Source organism: Arachis ipaensis, chromosome B5 (assembly GCF_059453495.1).
Source record: "Arachis ipaensis isolate K30076 ecotype BB chromosome B5, ASM5945349v1, whole genome shotgun sequence".
NCBI classification, from domain to species: Eukaryota; Viridiplantae; Streptophyta; class Magnoliopsida; order Fabales; family Fabaceae; genus Arachis; species Arachis ipaensis.
This window is the reverse complement of record NC_142440.1, coordinates 103074145-103087937: the sequence shown is the minus strand read 5'-3', so window position 1 is coordinate 103087937 and position 13793 is coordinate 103074145. Positions and strand designations below refer to the sequence as shown.

The 13793-nt window shown below is 38.6% G+C and overlaps 2 non-coding genes across 2 annotated transcripts; one reads left to right on the top strand and one right to left on the bottom strand.

Moving 5' to 3' along the window:
* Nucleotides 1–1899: 1899 nt before the first annotated feature.
* LOC148565205 (small nucleolar RNA R71) lies at nt 1900–2007 on the bottom strand. Its single transcript, XR_015884958.1, has one exon. It is a non-coding gene; the product is annotated as a small nucleolar RNA R71 (small nucleolar RNA).
* A 10593-nt stretch (nt 2008–12600) lies between these two features.
* LOC148565204 (small nucleolar RNA R71) lies at nt 12601–12708 on the top strand. The gene has a single exon (XR_015885451.1). It is a non-coding gene; the product is annotated as a small nucleolar RNA R71 (small nucleolar RNA).
* The last annotated feature ends 1085 nt before the right edge of the window (nt 12709–13793 follow it).

The following is a 13793-nucleotide window of genomic DNA, read 5'->3' as shown; positions in this document are numbered from 1 at the left end:
TAAAAAATATTTCATGTTTCTTGTTTGAGTCTTGAGTCAAATTGTAAGTTTGGTGTCAATTGTATATTCATTTTGCATTTTTCGAAAATTCATGCATTCATAGTGTTCTTCATGATCTTCAAGTTATTCTTGGTAAATCTTCTTGTTTGATCTTGATGTTTTCTTGTTTTGTGTCTTTTCTTGTTTTTCATGTGCATTTTTGCATTCATAGTGTTTGAACATGAGAGATTTCAAAGTTTGGTGTCTTGCATGTTTTCTTTGCATATAAAATTTTCAAAAAATAAGTTTTTGATGTTCATCATGATCTTCAAAGTGTTCTTGGTGTTCATCTTGACATTCATAGCATTCTTGCATACATTCATTGTTTTGATCCATAACTTTCATGCATTGAGTCCTTTTCATGTTTTTCTCTTTCATCATAAAAAAAAAGAAAAAAATATCTTTCCCTTTTTCACTTATAAATTTCGAAAATTTGAGTTGACTTTTTGAAAAATTTTTAAAATCTAGTTGTTTCTTATGAGTCAAATCAAATTTTCAATTTGAAAACCTTATCTTTTTCAAAATCTTTTTCAAAAATAAAATCTTTTTTATTTTTCTTATTCATTTTTGAAAATTTTAAAAATAATTTTCAAAAATCTTTTTCTTATTTTTATATCATATTTTCGAAAATCACATCAAAAATTAATGTTTTGATTCAAAAATTTCAAGTTTGTTACTTACTTGTTAAGAAAAATTCAAACTTTAAATTCTAGAATCATATCTTGTGATTTCTTGTGAGTCAAGTCATTAATTATGATTTGAAAAATCAAATCTTTTTCAAAACTAATTCTAATCATATCTTCCTATCATATCTTTTTTTTAAAAATCTTATCTTTTTCAAAAATTTGATTTTCAAATATCTTTTCTAACTTCTTATCTTCTTATCTTTTCAAAATTGATTTTCAAATCTTTTTCAACTAACTAATTGACTTTTTGTTTGTTTCTTATCTTTTTCAAAACCACCTAATTAACTCTCTCTCTCTAATTTTCGAAAATCTCTTCCCTCTTTTTCAAAAATTCTTTTTAATTAACTAATTGTTTCAATTTTTAATTTAATTTTTTTCTAATTTTCGAAAATCACTAACCCCTTTTCAAAATTTTATTTTTGAAAATCCTCTTTCTCTCTCATCTCCTTCTATTTATTTATTCATCTACTAACACTTCACCTCACCCAAATTCGAACCCCCTCTTCCATCTGTGTTCGAATTTTCTCTTCTTCCCTTCTTTACATTACATTCTTTTCTTCTTCTATTCACACAGGGGAACCTCTATACCTGGGTAAAAAGGATCCCTATTATTATTATTTTTCTGTTCCCTCTTTTTCATATGAGCAGGAGCAAGGACAAGAACATTCTTGTTGAAGCAGACCCTGAACCTGAAAGGACTCTGAAGAGGAAACTAAGAGAAGCTAAAATACAATAATCCAGAGATAACCTTACAGAAATTTTTGAACAGGAAGAGGAGATGGCAGCCGAAAATAATAATAATGCAAGGAGGATGCTTGGTAACTTTACTGCACCTAATTCCAATTTACATGGAAGAAGCATCTCCATCCCTACCATTGGAGCAAACAATTTTGAGCTGAAACCTCAATTAGTTTCTCTGATGCAACAAAAATGCAAGTTTCATGGACTTCCATCTGAAGATCTTTTTCAGTTCTTAACTGAATTCTTGCAGATCTGTGATACTGTTAAGACTAATGGAGTAGATCCTGAAGTCTACAGGCTCATGCTTTTCCCGTTTGCTGTAAGAGACAGAGCTAGAGTGTGGTTGGACTTTCAACCCAAAGATAGCCTAAACTCTTGGGATAAGCTGATCACGGCTTTCTTAGCCAAGTTCTTTCCTCCTCAAAAGCTGAGTAAGCTTAGAGTGGATGTTCAAACCTTCAGATAGAAGGAAGGTGAATCCCTCTATGAAGCTTGGGAGAGATACAAGCAACTGACCAAAAAGTGTCCTTCTGACATGCTTTCAGAATGGACCATCCTGGATATATTCTATGATAGTCTATCTGAATTAGCTAAGATGTCATTGGATACTTCTGCAGGTGGATCCATTCACCTAAAGAAAATGCCTGCAGAAGCTCAAGAACTCATTGACATGGTTGCTAACAACCAGTTTATGTACACTTCTGAGAGGAATCCTGTGAGTAATGGGACGCCTCAGAAGAAGGGAGTTCTTGAAATTGATACTCTGAATGCCATATTGGCTCAGAACAAAATATTGACTCAGCAAGTCAATATGATTTCTCAGAGTCTGAATGGAATGCAAGCTGCATCCAACAGTACTCAAGAGGCATCTTCTGAAGAAGAAGCTTATGATCCTGAGAACCCTGCAATAGCAGAGGTGAATTACATGGGTGAACCATATGGAAACACCTATAATCCCTCATGGAGAAATCACCCAAATCTCTCATGGAAGGATCAACAAAAGCCTCAACAAGGCTTTAATAATGGTGGAAGAAACAGGTTTAGCAATAGCAAGCCTTTTCCATCATCCACTCAGCAACAGACAGAGAACTCTGAACAAAATACCTCTAATTTAGGAAACTTAGTCTCTGATCTATCTAAGGCCACTGTGAGTTTCATGAATGAAACAAGGTCCTCCATTAGAAATTTGGAAGCACAAGTGGGCCAGCTGAGTAAAAGAATCACTGAAACCCCTCCTAGTACTCTCCCAAGCAATATAGAAGAGAATCCAAAAGGAGAGTGCAAGGCCATTGAATTAATTACCGTGGCCGAACCTGTAAGGGAGGTTGAGGACGTGAATCCCAGTGAGGAAGACCTCCTGGGATGTCCAGTGATCAATAAGGAGTTCCCCTCTGAGGAACCAAAGGAATCTGAGACTCATCTAGAGACCATAGAGATTCTATTGAACCTCCTTATGCCATTTATGAGCTCTGAAGAGTACTCTTCTTCTGAAGAGAATGAAGATGTTACTGAAGAGCAAGTTGCCAAGTTCCTTGGTGCAATCATGAAGTTGAATGCCAATTTATTTGGTAATGAGACTTGGGGAGATGAACCTCCCCTGTTCACCAATGAACTAAATGCATTGGATCAACTGAGATTGCCTCAGAAGAAATAGGATCCTGGAAAGTTCCTAATACCTTGTACCATAGGCACCATGACTTTTGAGAAGGCTCTATGTGACCTTGGGTCAGGAATAAACCTCATGCCACTCTCTGTAATGGAGAAACTGGGAATCTTTGAGGTGCAAGCTACTAGAATCTCATTAGAGATGGCAGACAATTCCAGAAAACAGGCTTATGGACAAGTAGAGGACATGTTAGTAAAGGTTGAAGGCCTTTACGTCCCTGCTGATTTCATAATCCTAGATACTAGGAAGGATGAGGATGAATCCATCATCCTTGGAAGACCCTTCCTAGCCACAGCAAGAGCTGTGATAGATGTTAACAGAGGTGAATTAGTCCTTCAATTGAATGGGGACTCCCTTGTGTTTACAACTCAAGGTTATCCTTCTGTAAACATGGAAAAGAGGCACAGTAAGCTTCTCTCAAAACAGAGTCAACCAGAGCTCCCACAGTCAAACTCTAAGTTTGGTGTTGGGAGGCCACAACCAAACTCTAAGTTTGGTGTTGAGCTCCCATATCCAAACTCTAAGTTTGGTGTTGGAGAGTCTCAACAATGCTCTGAACATCTGTGAGGCTCCATAAGAGCCCACTGTCAAGCTACTGACATTAAAGAAGCGCTTGTTGGGAGGTAACCCAATTTTTATTTATCTAATTTTATTTTTATTTTTATTGTTCTTTCATGTTTTATTAGGTTCATGATCTTGTGGAGTCACAAAAAAAATAGAAAAATCAAAAACAGAATCAAAAACAGCAGAAGAAAAATCACACCCTGGAGGAAGGACTTACTGGCGTTTAAACGCCAGTAAGGAGCATTTGGCTGGCGTTCAACGCCAGAACAGAGCATGGATCTGGCGTTGAATGCCCAAAACAAGCAGCATCCTGGCGTTCAGATGCCAGGAATGCACACTGAGGAAAGTTGGCTCTAAACGCCAGAAACAAGCATAGAACTGGCGTTCAACGCCAGAAACATGTTGCATCTGGGCGTTGAACGCCCAGAACAAGCACCAATTCGGCGTTTAAACGCCAGAATTGCATGCAAAGGCATTTTACATGCCTAATTGGTGCAGGGATGCAATTCCATGACACCTCAGGATCTGTGGACACCACAGGATCCCCACACACCTCCACTCACCTTACCTCCTCATAATCCTATATCACCCTTTTCCAAGATCCATTCACCAATCACCTCTAATCCCCCTCCAAAACCATCATACACCCACCTACACCCACCCACTCAAATTCAAACCATCACTCCTTCCTTTTCACACACCATAACCACCTTAAACCCCCAGTGGCCAAACCATACACATATCCCTCCATCTCCTCCATATCTTCTTCTTCTTCTTCTTCTATTCTTTCTTCTTTTGCTCGAGGGCGAGCAACATTCTAAGTTTGGTGTGGTAAAAGCATTGTTTTTTTTTGTTTTTCCATAACCATTGATGGCACCTAAGGCCAGAGAAACCTCTAGAAAGAGGAAAAGGGAAGACAAAAGCTTCCATCAAGGGTCTATAGCTCAGTGGTAGAACATTTGACTGCAAATCAAGAGATCCTTGAGATACCTCAGGCGATACATTTTCCTCCACACAATTATTGGGGACAACAAAGGGTGGAACATCAAGGGCACTCCATCATCCTCCATGAAATTAGAGAAGATCAAAGAGCAATGAGAGAGGAGCAACAAAGACAAGGAAGAGACATAGAAGAGCTCAAGGACATCATTGGTTCCTCAAGAAGGAAACGCTATCATCACTAAGGTGGACTCATTCTTTATTCTTAAATTTTCTGTTTTTCATTTTCTTATGTTAAATGTTTATCTATGTTTGTGTCTTTATTACATGATCATTAGTGTCTAAGTGTCTATGCCTTAAAGTAGTGAATATGAATCCATCACCTCTCTTAAATGAAAAATGTTTTAATTACGAAAGAACAAGAAGTACATGAGTTTCGAATTTATCCTTGAACTTAGTTTAATTATATTGATGTGGTGACAATAATTTTTGTTTTCTGAATGAATGCTTGAACAGTGCATATGTCTTTTGAAGTTGTTGTTTATGAATGTTAAATATGTTGGCTCTTGAAAGAATGACGACAAAGAGACATGTTATTTGATAATCTGAAAAATCATAAAAATGATTCTTGAAGCAAGAAAAAGTAGTGAATACAAAGCTTGCAGAAAAAAAAAGATGGCGAAAAAAAAATAGAAAGAAAAAGAAAAAGCAAGCAGAAAAAGCCAAAAGCTCTTAAAACCAAAAGGCAAGAGCAAAAAGCCAATAACCCTTAAAACCAAAAGGCAAGGGTAAGTAAAAAGGATCCCAAGGCTTTGAGCATCAGTGGATAGGAGGGCCTAAAGGAATAAAATCCTGGCCTAAGCGGCTAAACCAAGCTGTCCCTAACCATGTGCTTGTGGTGTGAAGGTGTCAAGTGAAAACTTGAGACTGAGCGGTTAAAGTCAAGGTCCAAAGCAAAAGAAGAGTGTGCTTAAGAACCCTGGACACCTCTAATTGGGGACTTTAGCAAAGCTGAGTCATAATCTGAAAAGGTTCACCCAGTTATGTGTCTGTGGCATTTATGTATCCGTTGGTAATACTGGAAAACAAAGTGCTTAGGGCCACGGCCAAGACTCATAAAGTAGCTGTGTTCAAGAATCAACATACTAAACTAGGAGAATCAATAACACTATCTGAACTCTGAGTTCCTATAGATGCCAATCATTCTAAACCTCAATGGATAAAGTGAGATGCCAAAACTATTCAAGAGGCAAAAAGCTACAAGTCCCGCTCATCTGATTGGAGCTATGTTTCATTGATAGTTTGGAATTTATAGTATATTCTCTTCTTTTTATCCTATTTGATTCTTAGTTGCTTGGGGACAAGCAACAATTTAAGTTTGGTATTGTGATGAGCGGATAATTTATACGCTTTTTGGCATTATTTTTAGTATGTTTTTAGTAGGATCTTGTTACTTTTAGGGATGTTTTTATTAGTTTTTATGTTAAATTCACATTTTTGGACTTTACTATGAGTTTTTGTGTTTTTCTATGATTTTAGGTATTTTCTGGCTGAAATTGAGGGACTTGAGCAAAAATCAGATTCAGAGGTTGAAGAAGGACTACTGATGCTGTTGGATTCTGACCTCCCTGCACTCAAAATGAATTTTCTGGAGCTACAGAACTCAAAATGGTGCGCTTCCAATTGAGTTGGAAAGTAGACATCCAGGGCTTTCCAGCAATATATAATAGTCCATACTTTGGCCGAGTTTAGATGACACAAAAAGGGCGTTGAATGCCAGATCTACGCTGCAGTCTGGAGTTAAACGCCAGAAACACGTCACGAACCAGAGTTGAATGCCAGAAACACGTTACAACCTGGCGTTCAACTCCAGAAAGAGCCTCTGCACGTGTAACATTCAAGCTCAGCCCAAGCACACACCAAGTTGGCCCCGGAAGTGGATTTATGCATCAATTACTTACTTCTGTAAACCCTAGTAACTAGTTTAGTATAAATAGGACTTTTTACTATTGTATTAGACATCTTGGGACGTCTAGTTCATCTTTAGATCATATTGATCACGTTTGGGGGCTGGCCATTCGGCCATGCCTGGACTTTATCACTTATGTATTTTCAACGGTAGAGTTTCTACACACCATAGATTAAGGTGTGGACCTCTGCTGTTCCTCAAAGAAAAATAGTAGTACTTTCCATTAATCTTTGAGGAACAACAGAGCTCCACACCTTAATCTATGGAGTGCAGAAACTCTACCGTATGAAAAATACATAAGTGAACATAGGGTAAGCATGGCCGAGTGGCCAGCCTCCCATGGAGGTCTAGAGATCTAAAAATGATCAAAAGATCAAAAGATGATCAAAAGATGATCAAAAGATGTCTAATACAATAGTAAAAAGTCCTATTTATAATAAACTAGTTACTAGGGTTTACAGAAGTAAGTAATTGATGCATAAATCCACTTCCGGGGCCCACTTGGTGTGTGCTTGGACTGAGCTTGAATGTTACACGTGTAGAGGTCAATCTTGGAGTTGAACGCCAGTTTGTAACGTATTTCTGGCGTTCAACTCTGGCTTGTGACGTGTTTCTGGCGTTTAACTCCAGACAGCAGCATAGAACTGGCGTTAAACGCCCTTTTACGTCATCTAAACTCGGCCAAAGTATGGACTATTATATATTTCTGGAAAGCCCTGGATGTCTACTTTCCAACGCAATTGGAAGAGCGCCATTTTGAGTTCTGTAGCTCCAGAAAATCCATTTTGAGCGCAGGGAGGTCAGAATCCAAAAGCATCAGCAGTCCTTCTTCAACCTCTGAATCTGATTTTTGCTCAAGTCCCTCAATTTCAGCCAGAAAATACCTGAAATCACAGAAAAATACACAAACTCATAGTAAAGTCCAGAAATGTGAATTTAACATAAAAACTAATGAAAACATCCCTAAAAGTAACTAGATTCTACTAAAAACATACTAAAAACAATGCCAAAAAGCGTATAAATTATCCGCTCATCACAACACCAAACTTATATTGTTGCTTGTCCCCAAGTAACTGAAAATCAAATAGGATAAAAAGAAGAGAATATACTATAAATTCCAAACTATCAATGAAACATAGCTCCAATCAGATGAGCGGGACTTGTAGCTTTTTGCCTCTTGAATAGTTTTGGCATCTCACTTTATCCATTGAAGTTCAGAATGATTGGCATCTATAGGAACTCAGAGTTCAGATAGTGTTATTGATTCTCCTAGTTTAGTATGATGATTCTTGAACACAGCTATTTTATGAGTCTTTGCCGTGGCCCTAAGCACTTTGTTTTCCAGTATTACCACCGGATACATAAATGCCACAGACACATAATTGGGTGAACCTTTTCAGATTGTGACTCAGCTTTGCTAAAGTCCCCAATTAGAGGTGTCCAGGGTTCTTAAGCACACTCTTTTTTTGCTTTGAACCTTGACTTTAACCGCTCAGTCTCAAGTTTTCACTTGACACCTTCACGCCACAAGCACATGGTTAGGGACAGCTTGGTTTAGCCGCTTAGGCCAGGATTTTATTCCTTTAGGCCCTCCTATCCACTGATGCTCAAAGCCTTGGGATCCTTTTTATTTACCCTTGCCTTTTGGTTTTAAGGGTTATTGGCTTTTTGCTCTTGCCTCTTGGTTTTAAGAGCTTTTGGCTTTTTCTGCTTGCTTTTTCTCTTTTTTTTTCTTTCTATTTTTTCACTATTTTTTTTCTGCAAGCTTTGTTCTTTGCTACTTTTTCTTGCTTCAAGAATCATTTTTATGATTTTTCAGATTATCAAATAACATGTCTCCTTATCATCATTCTTTCAAGAGCCAACATATTTAACATTCTTAAACAACAACTTCAAAAGACATATGCACTGTTCAAGCATTCATTCAGAAAACAAGAAGCATTGTCACCACATCAATATAATTAAACTAAGTTCAAGGACAAATTCGAAACTCATGTACTTCTTGTTCTTTTGAATTAAAACAGTTTTCATTTAAGAGAGGTGATAGATTCATAGGACATTCATAACTTTAAGACAAAGTTACTAAATACTAATGATCATGTAATGAAGACACAAACATGGATAAGCACTTAACATAGAGAAAACGAAAAAGCAGAGAATTTAAGAACAAGGAATGAGTCCACCTTAGTGATGGTGGCGTTTCCTTCTTGAGGAACCAATGATGTCCTTGAGCTCTTCTATGTCTCTTCCTTGTCTTTGTTGCTCCTCCCTCATTGCTTTTTGATCTTCTCTTATTTCATGAAGGATGATGGAGTGCTCTTGATGTTCCACCCTTAATTGTCCCATGTTAGAACTTAATTCTCCTAGGGAGGTGTTGATTTGGTCCCAATAGTTTTGTGGAGGAAAATACATTTGAGGCATCTCCGGGATCTCATGGTGATGAGCTTCACGCGTCTCTTGAGATCCATGAATGGGCTCTCTTGCTTGCTCCATCCTTTTCTTAGTGATGGGCTTCTCTTCCTCAATGGGAATGTCTCCTTCTATGAAAGCTCCAGCTGAGTAACATAGATGGCAAATAAGATGAGGAAAAGCTAGCCTTGCCCCAGGAGAGGGCTTTTCGGCTATTTTGTAGAGTTCAAGGGAGATGACTTCATGAACTTCTACTTCTTCTCCAATCATGATGCTATGGATCATGATGGCCCGATCCACAGTAACTTCAGATCGGTTGCTAGTGGGGATGATGGAGCGTTGGATGAACTCTAACCATCCTCTAGCCACAGGCTTGAGGTCCAATCTTCTTAATTGAACCGGCTTGCCTTTGGAGTCAATCTTCCATTGAGCTCCTTCCACACATATGTCCATGAGGACTTGGTCCAACCTTTGATTAAAGTTGACCCTTCTAGTGTAGGGGCGTGCATCTCCTTGCATCATAGGCAAGTTAAACGCCAACCTCACATTTTCCGGACTAAAATCTAAGTATTTCCCCCGAACCATTGTAGTATAATTCTTTGGGTTTGGGTTCTTACTTTGATCATGGTTCCTAGTGATCCATGCATTGGCATAGAACTCTTGAACCATTAGGATGCCGACTTATTGGATGGGGTTTGTTAGAACTTCCCAACCTCTTCTTTGGATTTCATGTCGGATTTCTGGATACTCATTCTTCTTGAGCTTGAAAGGGACCTCGGGGATCGCCTTCTTCTTGACCACAACATCATAGAAGTGGTCTTGATGAGCTTTGGAGATGAATCTTTCCATCTCCCATGACTCGGAGGTGGAAGCTTTTGTCTTCCCTTTTCCTTTTCTAGAGGATTCTCCGGTCTTGGGTGCCATCAATGGTAATGGAAAAACAAAAAGCTTATGCTTTTACCACACCAAACTTAAAATATTGCTCGCCCTCGAGCAAGAGAAGAAAGAATAGATGAAGAAGAAGAAGAAAATATGGAGGAGAAGAGGGAGTGGTGTATTCGGCCAAGAAGAGAAGAGAGGGTTGTGTTGTGTAAAAATGAGGAAGAATGGAGGGCTATATATAGGGAAGGGGGGTAAGGTTCGGCCATTAGGGTGGGTTTTGGGTGGGAAATTGATTTTGAATTTTGAAGGTAGGTGGGGTTTATGAGGTAGGTTTGTGGGGAAGAGTGGATGGATGTGAGTGGTGAAGTGGTGTTAGGGAAGAGAGATTGAGGTGATTGGTGAAGAGTTTTGGGAAGAGTGTTTATGGGATTGTGTGAAAGAGGGGTGAGAAGAAGTGAGTGGAGGTAGGTGGGGATCCTGTAGGGTCCACAGATCCTGAGGTGTTCAAGGATTTACAACCTTGCATCAAATTAGGCATGCAAAATGCCCTTGCACACAACTCTGGGCGTTCAGCGCCAGATTGGTGCTTGTTCTAGGCGTTGAACGCCCATTTGTTGCCCATTTCTGGCGTTGAACGCCAGAACCATGCTTGTTCTGGGCGTTCAGCGCCAGCTCTTCTCCAGGGTGCAATTCTGGCGTTCAAACGCCCAGATGCTGCCCATTTTGGGCGTTCAGCGCCAGAACCATGCTCTGTTCTGGCGTTGAACGCCAGCCAGATGCTTCTTACTGGCGTTTAAACGCCAGTAAGGTCTTCCTCCAGGGTGTGATTTTTCTTCTGCTGTTTTTTTGATTCCATTTTCAATTTTTATATTTATTTTGTGACTCCACATGATCATGAACCTAATAAAACATGAAAGAACAAGAAAAATAAAATTAGATAAATAAAAATTGGGTTGCCTCCCAACAAGCGCTTCTTTAATGTCAATAGCTTGATAGTGGGCTCTCATGGAGCCTCACAGATGTTCAGAGCATTGTTGAGACTTTCCAACACCAAACTTAGAGTTTGGATATGGGAGTTCAACACCAAACTTAGAGTTTGGTTGTGGCCTCCCAACACCAAACTTAGAGTTTGACTGTGGGGGCTCTGGTTGACTCTGTTTTGAGAGAAGCTTACTGTGCCTCTTTTCCATGTTTACAGAAGGGTAACCTTGAGTTGTAAACACAAGGGAGTCCTCATTCAATTGAAGGACTAATTCACCTCTGTCAACATCAATCACAGCTCTTGCTGTGGCTAAGAAAGGTCTTCCAAGGATGATGGATTCATCCTCATCCTTCCCAGTATCAAGGATTATGAAATCAGCAGGGATGTAAAGGCCTTCAACCTTTACTAACACGTCCTCTACTTGTCCATAAGCCTGTTTTCTTGAATTGTCTGCCATCTCTAATGATATTTTAGTAGCTTGCACCCCATAGATTCCCAGTTTTTCTATTACAGAGAGGGGCATGAGGTTTATCCCTAAACCAAGGTCACACAGAGCCTTTTCAAAGATCATATTGCCTATGGTACAAGGTATTACAAACTTTCCAGGATCATGTTTCTTCTGAGGCAATGTCAGTTGATCCAGATCACTTAGTTCATTGGTGAACAAGGGAGGTTCATCTTCCCAAGTCTCAATACCAAATAATTTTGCATTCAGCTTCATGATTGCACCAAGAAACTTGGCAGCTTACTCTTCAGTAACATCCTCATTCTCTTCAGAAGAGGAATACTCATCAGAGCTCATGAAGGGCATAAGGAGGTTTAATGGAATCTCTATGGCCTCTAGATGAGTCTCAGATTCCTTTGGTTCCTCAGAGGGAAACTCCTTATTGATCACTGGACGTCCCAGGAGGTCTTCTTCACTGGGGTTCACGTCCTCAACCTCCCTTACAGGTTCGGCCATGGTGATTATGTCAATGGCCTTGCACTCTCCTTTTGGATTTTCTTCTGTATTGCTTGGGAGAGTACTAGGAGGGATTTCAGTGATCCTTTTACTCAGCTGGCCCACTTGTGCTTCCAAATTTCTAATGGAGGATCTTGTTTCATTCATGAAACTCACAGTGGCCTTAGATAGATCAGAGACTAAATTTGCTAAGCTAGATGGATTCTGCTCAGAATTCTTTGTCTGTTGCTGAGTGGATGATGGAAAAGGTTTACTATTGTTAAACCTATTTCTTCCACCATTATTAAAGCCTTGTTGAGGCTTTTGTTGATCCTTCCATGAGAAATTTGGATGATTTCTCCATGATGGATTATAGGTGTTTCCATAAGGTTCACCCATATAATTTACCTCTGCTATTGCAGGGTTCTCAGGATCATAGGCCTCTTCTTCTGAAGGCGCCTCTTGAGTACTGTTGGATGCAGCTTGCATTCCATTCAGAATTTGAGAAATCATATTGACCTGTTGGGTCAATAATTTGTTCTGAGCCAATATGGCATTCAGAGTATCAATTTCAAGAACTCCCTTGTTCATAGGCGTCCAATTACTCACAGGATTCCTCTCAGAAGTGTACATGAACTGGTTATTAGCAACCATGTCAATGAGTTCTTGAGTTTCTGCAGGCATTTTCTTTAGGTGAATGGATCCACCTGCAGAAGTATCTAATGACATTTTAGCTAATTCAGACAAACTATCCTAGAATATATCCAGGATGGTCCATTCTGAAAGCATGTCAGAAGGACACTTTTTGGTCAGTCCTTTGTATCTCTCCCAAGCTTCATAGAGGGATTCACCTTCTTTCTGTCTGAAGGTCTGAACATCCACTCTAAGCTTACTCAGCTTTTGAGGAAGAAAGAACTTGGCTAAGAAAGCCTTGACCAGCTTATCCCAAGAGTTCAGGCTATCCTTAGGTTGAGAGTCCAACCATACTCTAGCTCTGTCTCTTACAGCAAAAGGGAAAAGCATGAGCTTGTAGACTTCAGGATATACTCCATTAGTCTTAACAGTATCACATATCTGCAAGAATTCAGTTAAGAACTGAAAAGGATCTTCAGATGGAAGTCCATGAAACTTGCAGTTCTGCTGCAACAGAGAAACTAATTGAGGTTTCAGCTCAAAATTGTTTGCTCCAATGGCAGGAATGCAGATGCTTCTTCCATCTCCTCTTCCTGTTCGAAAATTTCTGAAAGGTGCTTGCTGGATTGTTGTAATTTAGCTTCTCTTAGTTTCCTCTTCAGAGTCCTTTCAGGTTCTGGATATGCTTCAACAAGAATGTTCTTGTCCTTGCTCCTACTCATATGAAAAAGAGGGACAGAAAAATAATAATAATAGGGGTCCTTTTTACCACAGTATAGAGGTCCCTGTGTGAGTAGAAGAAAAGAAGAAGAAAAAATTCGAACACAGATGGAAGAGGGGGTTCGAATTTGGGTGAGATGAAGTGTTAGTAAATGAATAAATAAACAGAAGGAGATGAGAGAGAAAGAGAATTTTCGAAAATTATTTTTGAAAAAGAGTTAGTGATTTTCGAAAATAGTTTTTGAAAAAGGTTAGTAATTTTTTGAAAATTAAAATAATTAGTTAATTAAAAAGAAATTTTGAAAAAGAGGGAAGATATTTTCGAAAATTAGAGAGAGAGAGTTAGTTAGGTAGTTTTGAAAACGATAAGAGACAAACAAAAAGTTAGTCAGTTAGTTGAAACAAATTTGAAAATCAATTTTGAAAAGATAAGAAGATAAGAAGTTAGAAAGGATATTTTAAAATCAAATTTTGAAAAAGATAAGATAAAGAGATATTTTTGAAAAGATATGATTGAAATTAGTTTTGAAAAAGATTTGATTTTTAAAATCACAATTAATGACTTGATTCACAAGAAATCACAAGATATGATTCTAGAACTCAAAGTTTGAATCTTTCTTAAC